Source organism: Pinus tabuliformis, chromosome 3_1, assembly GCF_031772625.1.
Source record: "Pinus tabuliformis cultivar Carrire ecotype Pingquan chromosome 3_1, CPIR1, whole genome shotgun sequence".
NCBI classification, from domain to species: Eukaryota; Viridiplantae; Streptophyta; class Pinopsida; order Pinales; family Pinaceae; genus Pinus; species Pinus tabuliformis.
In genome coordinates, this window is record NC_142301.1 from 593,035,162 (window position 1) to 593,045,663 (window position 10,502).

At 35.1% G+C, this 10,502-nt stretch overlaps 1 pseudogene; it reads right to left on the reverse strand.

The window, feature by feature from the left end:
- Positions 1-7,264: 7,264 nt before the first annotated feature.
- Positions 7,265-10,502, reverse strand: part of LOC149188408 (polyadenylate-binding protein 8 pseudogene) — a 9,043-nt pseudogene continuing 5,805 nt past the window's right edge.

Here is a 10,502-nt window from a genome sequence, read left to right on the forward strand (position 1 = left end):
GAAACATTCCATCACAGATTTTCCTGGCTCAATATTCAAGAAAAAGTTTTTCCATGAACCAAGAACTGGTTACGCGTTTTATTGATAATTAATGAGTTATATGCCAGTTGTTAATAAAATATGGTTTTGTGTTGTTTGAAGAGCTAGTTCACATAAGGTGGCATGTTTTTGCATGTCCGTAACATTTAAAGCTTTCCTGTCATTATTTATTATCATTACTCTCTCCTCACTTGTGAACTGCAGGAACGAGGAACAAAAGTTACACAAAGAAATGTGCAGGAAGCTATGGGAAAAAGGGTGAAGCTCCAATGTCTAAAGACAGAGAAAAGGCGCCTTTACAAATAGATACCGCATGCAACAGAGCCGCAGATTCATAGAATGCTGCTAAGCCCTCCATTACAGATCTTTCATTTTACAACCATGGTTAAATGGGTACTAAGCGATGCTGATATAAGAGACAGACAATTTAATGATCAAGGTCAAGACCTCATGAAAGCATTATTTTTACAAATTTCGAGCTTTGTACCCGATAAAGAAAGAGGCGCAAAAGGCAAAAACCGCATCAGAGAAGCCCGGATCAAAGAACAAAGGCAGTTTCAGATGCGCGATTAGTGCCTAGCGCTAATCGCACATCGCTGAAAAAACTTGCTCAAGAAGGAAAGCTTCTAACTGCTCAGTCACTTGTGAGCCCGAAAATTGCAAAAAAGCAATGATAAAAACAAACTGGAAACAGAAAGCTAAAGAAAAGGTAGAAGCAATTCAAGGGTTAACCAAGTTGAACTTGGATTATTACTGGGCATACATAGTAAAACCACATAGTCAGTGAAGTATATCATCGATTTTGCTGAAAATGTGGTGCCAGCTCTTGCCAGTTTTGTTTGCTTAGCTCAACTGAAAGCGGAAGACAGTCATCCGACTCTACCCAAGCAAATACTGAATGCTTGCCATATTAAGGAGTAAATGCAAAAATAGTTAGATATTAGATTTAATCTTTAGAAATAGTTTTGCTTAGAAAAAGGATGGTCATTTAAACCATATCCTGATTTTTGTAAATAAATTATTATTAGATTTAGTTAGTAGTATTTAAACCCTTCTCATGCATTTAGAGAAGGGTCCAAAAATTTATCAAAAACTTGTCCTCAGAACATGCACTTTTGCACCCTCCGAGGAGGTTTTTGGTGAATGAATGGAACAAGATTTTTTGATGTTTGCATTTGATATCTGCTACTGATGTTGCACTTCTGTGCTCTTATTGGATGTTAGAGCAAGGTGAGATAAATCATTTTCGCTTGAAGCTCATGAGTAGGACTAGTCATAAATGGTACTTTTATCTCTTGACCATTTCTGCTTATGTGTTAAAGTGATATACAGTTTTTAGTTGTTTATGTATTATTGCATGAATGCCTGAGTTATCATTTGGCACTTTTGTACATTGATAGCTATTTATTTATGCTTAATGTATGAATAGGTCATTATGCGATATGTTTTTCACAACTATTTCGTCTAACTTTTTATGCGAAGTGGTTCACCCTTATTGATTTCCTTTCTCATAATAGCTGAATGATCTTTATTACCAGTTGTTATTTGAAATCTTTTCAGATTGCATAATAGAAGAATTACATCCCGAGTTAGTATAGACTTAGATGTTGCTGCTTTTTAGATTACAATAGCTTAGCATTAGATTAAAGTTAGAATTAGAATACCTTAATTAGGAACTGTTAGATCAGGAACATCAAATTATACACACACACACTCATAGATTGGGAAACTGGTCCCATATCCCCAGTCGGACCTGCTATACCAAACGGATAAGGAGCTGCCAAGCAAGGTCCGGACCGGGCGGGTATCCCCCTTGTTGTAGACCCGATTTTCAGGGCTTCAACAGGATGTTGTGTATATTCATAAAATTCTTGTTGTTGATTTGATGTGAGAGCATAGATTTGTTTAGAGAGGATTGGTATTGTTGTGATATGTTTTTAGTTGATTTTGTATTTGGGGTCCAGCTTGAAACATTTTAAAATGTGGCACTAGAGAGATTAAGGAGGTTGTCGCCTTCATTTGGTGGTGGTTGAATTAGATAAGGATGGTGGATCATTCCATTAGAGGTTGGAAAATTTGCTCAGGGAGTAGAGGCTTCCTTCTAGTGGTGGATGGAAAACTAGTGAAGGTGGTGGCATTCAGCACGTGGTGGTCTGCATAGTTTATGGGAGTTTTGGCTTCCTATCTAGTGCTGGCCAACAAATTGTAGAATTATTTATGGCTCCTAGCTAGTAGAGGCTAGCTAAATGATGTAATTCGAATTGACTGAAGAATTAATAAAAGAGACCAAAAACAAAATGGTTTTTCTTATTTGGGTTTTCCAACTAGAATCTAGGGACCCTATGTGATGTGATTTGTGTCTCATTGTGCATTATTTATTTATGTGTTATGGGTCTTATGTGTTGATTCTTAATGAATTTGTATGTTCATATTTATTTCTTATATGTTGGGTAATTGTTTTTTTAATATATTGGCATAATTTTTTTAATGTTGTGTATTTTCTATCACTATTGATTCATCCCCCACTCTCAGAAGTGACCCTAATTTCGAACACACAAAGGTAGGGTAGATGATTATATAATGCTTGAGTTTGCTAAGTGTGAATATGACAACAACAATTTTTTTTTCTGTTACAGTTTAATTCATTTCTGATGGTGAATATCTTTTCCTAGCATAATAGATGGCATATGACTTCTTTCCTTCCTCTTGTCCCAACATGGTTCCAACAATAATGTGAGAAGTGTCTGAGGCAATATGGAATGGAAATTCCCAATTAGGTCCATGTAACACAAGAGCTATAGGCACAAGTGTCTTTGACTTTGACAAGAAACTTGATAATCATTAGTCCATAAGAATGATGCATATTTCACTAGTAACACATATAAAGGGGATGCAATTTTAGAATAATTTTTAATGAAACAACGATAATATCTAGTTTTTACCATAAATATGTGTACATATTTCTATGTTTTTGGGAGAAAGTAGGTTCAAGATGACTTGAACCTTGGCTGATTCAACCTAAACACTAGTAGTTGAGAAAAGATGCCCCAAAACTACTCTTTTTGTCATCATCATGTAGCACTTTTTTGTACCTGATGCAAGATTAGCCATTATAAAATGTTGGAATGTTTTATCCAAATTAAATAATGATGGATCGAACTCAGTCTCATACGATGTGGAAGGGTCCATATAAATTTCAATGTTATCATTAATCAAATGAGAAAATATGCTTAGTATTTCCTGTTGGAAGGTATCATGTGCGTTGTAGAGGCCAAATGGAAGAACAAGATATGTGAAGGTGCTCCTTTGTTAGGTGAACAGCCTCTTCTCCGAGTCCTCTACATAGACATGAATATGATTATACCTACTAAAACCATCAAGGAAAGAGGAAAACAAATTCCCTAATAGTGTATGCTATATCTGACCAATAAATGGTAGAGGAAAATGGTCTTTTTGCGTTGTTTTATTCAGTTCACAATAATCTACAGAAATTTGCAACTTGCCATTCTTCTTTGGGATAATCAAATTGATTCATCAATTTATTAATATATTTTTGACCTAAATAAAACTACAAACATGATAAAGATAAAAGTACATTGAGATATAATTGAATGTTCATTTAACTATGGAATCAACTTCATTGAGGTACAACTAAACTTTGATATGGTAACATTTTATGAGTTCAAAGGGATATTTAAAAAAAATAAAATTGATTAAATAATCAATGGAGACTATCCATATGATTCAACTCATGCATAATGAATGAAATCTATTATTACCTCACGCCATAATAATATGCGAGTCATAGAATGCATTACCATGTTCAAGTATGATTCTATTTTACCCAAACATAACATATGAAATGGTGACATTTATCCATCTCATTTAACTTCAATTCCCACTATGACTCCCTATGGGTGACCTTTATCATTGGAATTTAGGTTTGATATGAAATATGTAGGAATTTACAGGGTAAGTTCCTTAGACAGAACACCAAAGGACACCACTCAAAAGCAAATCACAGATTAATACACCAATATTCTTGACGTGGTTAAAACTCTCAAAGAGGGAACCAATCCACAGACTAAGCCAACGCGACCACTTTGGGCAATTTATTAATAAAAGAATGAAAATTTACATAAGCTTCTCTCATGAACAGTTACCCTACAAATGACCCTCCATGCTCTTTAAATAGAGATCATGGACCAATCAGGCTTAGCCACGAATCAAGCGTCAGTAATACCAAGGAGAGAATGAACCATCAGATCACTTCATATCTAGAACATATCGTGACCGTTGGATTGTAAGTTACAAAAGTACATAGTAAAGAAACACACTTTACCTAACTCTACACTAGACCGAGTTATACTTAACTATTTCCTATGTGTCAGAATATCCTAACATCTCCCCTTAAGAACAACTTGGGATAGGATTGAAGGATGTACAAATATGACACAATAGGAGAAGGAAGGAGGCATTAGAGCCTATCCCCCCTTAGTGACAACTTCCTGAACCATACATCAAAGTTTGCTAAACTTTGCCTTTGTGAGAGCCTTTGTAAAGATGTTTGCAACTTGATCATCAGTTGAACATAATTACACTTCAAGAACATGGTCATGAATGAGATTTCTAATGAAGTGCATGTGTAGTTCAATTTGTTTGTTGCGCTGACGTTGGACTGGATCTTTACATAGTTGAATGGCACTTTGACTATCACACCAAAGTGTAGTCGGATGTTGCTGTTGAAAGCCAAAATCTGACAGGATCTAACAAAACCTCAGGGCTTCCTTACTATCTTCTATGGCACCATGATACTCTGCTTCTGATGAAGAAAGAGAAATGGAACTTTGTTTCTTGCAAGCCCATGTAATAGGTCCTGAACCAAGAGTAAACACATAACCTGCAGTAAACTTCTGATCATCAGGGTCACCAACCCTATGGGTGAACTTTATCATTGGAATTTAGGTTTGATATGAAATATAAAACCCTATGGTTCAACAACAAACCTTGTTTTCTCTCTACACCTTATAATAGTTGCATGTAGGCACTACATCTAAGAATGAATGAATACATAAGAAGGAAGACCACATGTAAATACTAAACTAGAAGATCAATCTCTATAATTGAATACCAAATTTAAATGCCACCCACTATTACCTTGTTAGCTCTATCTATAACTAAGTAAAGGATTTATTTGAATGAAGAAAGATAAAAAAATCAAAAATGGTATTGACAAAATGCCTAAAAGAAGGTTGAAAGAAAAAAACTGAAAATTAGATTGAAAACAAAATTGGAAACTCTATCAAGCTAACTAGTAGAAGAATTGATATTTTTTGACAAAAAATTAAAAAAATATTACTATTTTGTTTTAGTAAGGGTATCTAATAGTGTCAAATATATTTATGCATTGGAAACAATAATTTCATTGATTTAAAATTGTGAAAGGTTTGTTCTTTTCTGCAATGGCTAATTCTTGCCAGGATAGAAAAAATGTTTCTAGCGAGAGATTGAGGGGGAGAGCTGACAAGACACCCATATTGTAATTAGGGAGAGCCAATGATTGTGTTTCAGTAACACAAACTAGAATATAATATCATAATAATGGAAATGAGCCATGACGAGGGATATAATAAACCACAATATAACTTATCAAGGCTTCCCACAGCTAGAGACCCTACCATCTATCTAGAAGAGTGATTATCATTCAAAAATAGAGACCCTGTGGGCTATCTAGAAGAGTGGTTGTTTCCACATCCCCCAACCTCTTAGCTATGTGAGGTGGTGGAAAACCTCCCACCCCCCAACCCTTTGCTCCATAAACACCCGATTCCAAATGGATGTATTTGTCTACATGAGCTACCAACATGTATCATTAAGAGGGGAGTCCTCTAGGAGGTTCAAAGTGGAGGACATGACTAGCTATGTGACTAAACTTCCATGATAAACAAACATATCAATGAGTAGATCTCTAATAATTAGTAATTTCATAGTTTTATATATTAGTTTGAACAAATAAATGTTTTGAGTTTTATAGAATAAGTTTGAAGCACTAAATCAGAAAATAGTGATAATAATAATAATAATAAAATACAATTTTAGCTAGATTAAAAAAGTAATAAAAAGTAGCAATAAAATAAGTATTCAATTAAAGTAGTAATAGCCTTAGTTGTAATATACTATTGGTTTTAATTTTAAAAGTTACTTTTTGAAAACAAATTGTTAATGAAAATAAAATTGAGCACACAAATTTACATGGATACTTTCCCGAGGAACCAAAAATGGGTATTCTAGAAGATTTTTAATTATATTGTTCTTTACAATATTACAATATAATATGTATAGATCATCACATCCATAAATCCAAATCCATTAACCTTGTATTAGAATACAAGGACAATTCGAGAACCAAAAATAAAAAACCATGGTTCAATTAACCTTGTATTAGAATACAAGGACAATTCGAGAACCAAAACTAAAAAACCATGGGTTGAACCAGTAGACCATTAAAAGCTAAAATCATGTGTGGAAAATTGCTAAAACCAATGTGCACGATTAGCTCTAGGAACACACGTGGTTTTTTGAATAAATTCATTTTATCATGTAGAATTAAAAAATAATTTAATTTAGCAATATGTAATTTAAATATAATCAAATAATTAAAAGATTTTATATAATCAAATAATTAAAACATTTTTTCTTTGGAAAGAGAATAGATTTGAAAAAAATACCTTTCTTCGTACAAAACATTCCTAAAAACAAACATAAACTTTGAACAAAACAAACATCTTTTGGATTGAAATTTCAAATTTGAAATGGTCAATGTCTAAACACAAACACACAGATAAGTTTCATATTCACAACTAATCCATAGTGGAGTTGCCAGTCTTGTATGGTAGAATTTGGGTCATGTAATTCAAACCAAAAATATTCCATAGTAATGGATTGTTACACAAGCAAGAAGTCAAAATTGGAACCCACTCATCCCCAAAGCATGTAAACATGTAATGCAAGACTAAAGAAAAAAATTTAACAAAAAAATCACTGCTAAAAAATCTTCACTTTAATTGTTAAGAGTCTTTACTTTAACTCAAAGAAATAAATCCAAGGCCCAACTTAATATAATGTATAAATATCAATTTCTAAGACTAAAATGCATAATTAATGAGACCAAACGTATATATATTACAATCAAAATATAATTAAACACTAAAGAGTAGTAATGTAACTATGATGGAGGTGGTGGCCGGCCATGTCCATAACTTCCACGATTGGACATGGGGACATCAAACATCAGTTGGTTTAGTCCATAACTTCTTCCACAAGAAAATGTAGGTGGTATCATGTCAATTGGATGAGATAATATAGGACGTTCCGGAGGTGGTACCATCCCAATTGGATGATATAATATAAGACCTTGAAGATCTGGTACCATGTCAATTGGATGAGACAATGTATGACCTTTGGGAGCTGGTACTATACCAATTGGATGATATGATGTAGGACCTTTGGGATTGCATATGGGGACATTGGCACAAACTGTTGGTTCCATGCCAATTGGATTAGGTAACTGGGACGGGAAATGAGACTGTAGCTTTTCTCTTCTCTCCTCTTTTTGTTGGGAGAAATGACACTGTAGCTTTGCTCCTCTTTGGTCTTTTTGTTGAGCCAAAGTAACATAAATAGATAATATAGGACTTTCTGGATTACACATGGGGACATGGGCGGAAACTGTCAGTTCCATGCCAATTGGATTAGGCAACTGGGAGAAATGAGACTCTAGTTTTTCTCTTCTCTCCTCTTTTTGTTGAGAGAAATGAGACTGTAGCTTTGCTCTTCTCTCCTCTTTTTGTTGAGCCAAAGCAACATAAAGAGGCTTGCCCAGGACAACTTTCTTATTCATTTCTATCAAAGCTCAGGATGCATGATCAGGAGATGAAAATGAGACAAATCCTGAACCTTTACTATGTCCATGAAAATCCCTCATTATCTTGCATGAAGTGATTGTGCCATAAATAGAAAACAGTTCTCTCAACTTGTTATCATCTATGCTATCATCCAAATGTTTTAAATAAAGATTTGTTCCAGATTGTTGTCTCAATTCAGATTTCTTCAGTGCTTTTCCGACGTACCATTCTTTGCCATCAATTTTCTTGCCATTTAAACTCTCAACGCACTTTGTTGCATCATCTACATTCTGAAAATTGACAAATCCAAAACACTTTGACTTCCCTGCTGCATCTCTCATCACTACCACACTGATAATTTTTCCATACTCATCAAAATGTTTCCTTAAATCCTCGTCATTCATGGACTCTGATAAATTGTTCACAAAAACATTTTTAAACTTGCCTTTCCCATTTGTTTGTTCCTCCGGCTCTGGTTCCTTTTTCATTTGTTCTCTATCCTAATTTTTCACGAGCTTCGTTTGTTCTCTCTCTTCCTTTTTCATAAATGGGCCAAATTTTAAGCTCCATTAATTTTGCATAATTGCTGCCTACAATTATGGAATTTAAATTGCAGTCTTTCCTTAACTTATGGAAACCAACTGCAGTAGTTTCCTCAAGTTAAGAAAATCAACTGCAATTACTAAATTTATTATTGGGAGCTACTAAAGTGGTCCATTACTTTGATTCGAGTTCTCTGCCTTGATCTGTGGGACATCTAACACATAGCTATTAGAAGCTTGATGGAAGCTTAGCTATATGTTCATCTGTTTGGTCCCCAAGCTCGCATCTCAATCCCCTTCAGTTTTTACACCATCTAGCTGAGATAGCAGAGCTTGGAAGTGCCTTCAGAATTTTTGTATGTTTTTCTTTTGCTTGGATTGGAGCTGGAGTGCTGAAGAAGAAGCAAGTGGACTGTGGCCTGCATCAAAACATCACCAATGGCTGGAGGTAATTCGTATCCCTGGGCATTAAGTTTTAAAACGATTCTTTCAGTTATTCCGCATATAGAATCGCTGTTGAAACTGTAGAATTTCTAACATTTGGTATCAGAGCCTTTTTCCTCTGCCTTGCTGTGTGTTGGCCAAGAAACGAATCCTTATTTATGGGCATGGCCTATTAAGCATAACAGTCATTTTCAGTATATGCGCAGAGGGTTCCGGCTTTGCGCTGTTTAGAAACCCTATGCGTGCATTTCTTATATGTACATATTCCTGCTACGAATGATTTTCTAATTCATGACGGCCACTGTTCGCCGAGAATTCCACAGCCGAGGGCTATAACAGACGACCCTTTTTCCCTGCAACGCGAGACGTTGTGGAGTCCTGGCACTCTGCAAGATAAATCTCCAAAGATAAATTTGCCATGATTGCTGGGTAATTAGAACTCAAATTACAATTCTGCGAAATTTTCAATCCACTATCTCAGTTAATCAGACAAATCATATTCCTCGAGTGCCCTTCGAGCTCTTCCTTTTCTATTTCTAAGCGTTGGTGCATTCTGTCATAAAAACAGAACTGCTGTAGAGTGGCCGCCCTTTATTCAGATTGATGGCGAATCTGGATGAGCCATATTCCTTGATTGCGTTGTAAGTTTGTCTTTTTCCTGTTTCTATTAAGAGAATCGGATGCACTCCAATTTTGCTATATCCTCACATTGGCACATTGGGCAATCTTATGTCCTCGTTGGATCCTCCGTTGGTTTGGATCGATGCTAGAATTGGTCATAGAGTTGTGTGTCAAATGCTTGGTGTTGAAAAACATAAAGAGAGAGATTTATTCAAAGTCGATAACGGGTGTGTGATTAAAGTTTTTTTTTTTTGTGGGGAATTTTAAAGTGAATTAGAGTTTTGGATTTAATGCAATACGTTTTTCATTTCTGTACAAATTCATTCTATCTTCAATTATAGACAATTCTTCTACTTCTTTTCCCTTATCCTGAGGGAAAAGGGCTGCCAAATCGCTGCGGTTGACTAATCACTTTCAACAACCGAAAACCTGTCTACAGCCTAAACTTGTATTGCTGTGGATGATATCTGAGTATTTTTCTGCTCTTGCCGGAGGGTTTGGATGCCTTTAACACGTTCCTTCTCCAATTAATTATGTATTCCACGTTTTCTGTTTGAAATTTATATGGGGGCAGAAATGCCTGTCTTTGTGTTTTAATTTTGAGTTTTTGCTTTTGAATTACATAGCCATCAGAAGTGGCCCTCTTTTGCTTGCCTTTTCTTTCTCCACACTCGCACATTGGGTGCATGTGGTGGGGACGTCATGAGCATATAATTGACATATTTTAATATATCAGACACATGATGGTATAGTCTAGTACTTCTTTTAATGTTTTTGAAACATGTTATTTTGTTAAAATGCCCTCTCGTGAATTACATGATAGGCATACATGTCGACAAGCTGATTATTTTATAAATGTATATGTTTAAAGTAAATGGCAAGGTCAATATATGACCTGATTCATTCAAGAACATACACATGACATGAAGGCTCTCACCAAAGTCTCGGGTAT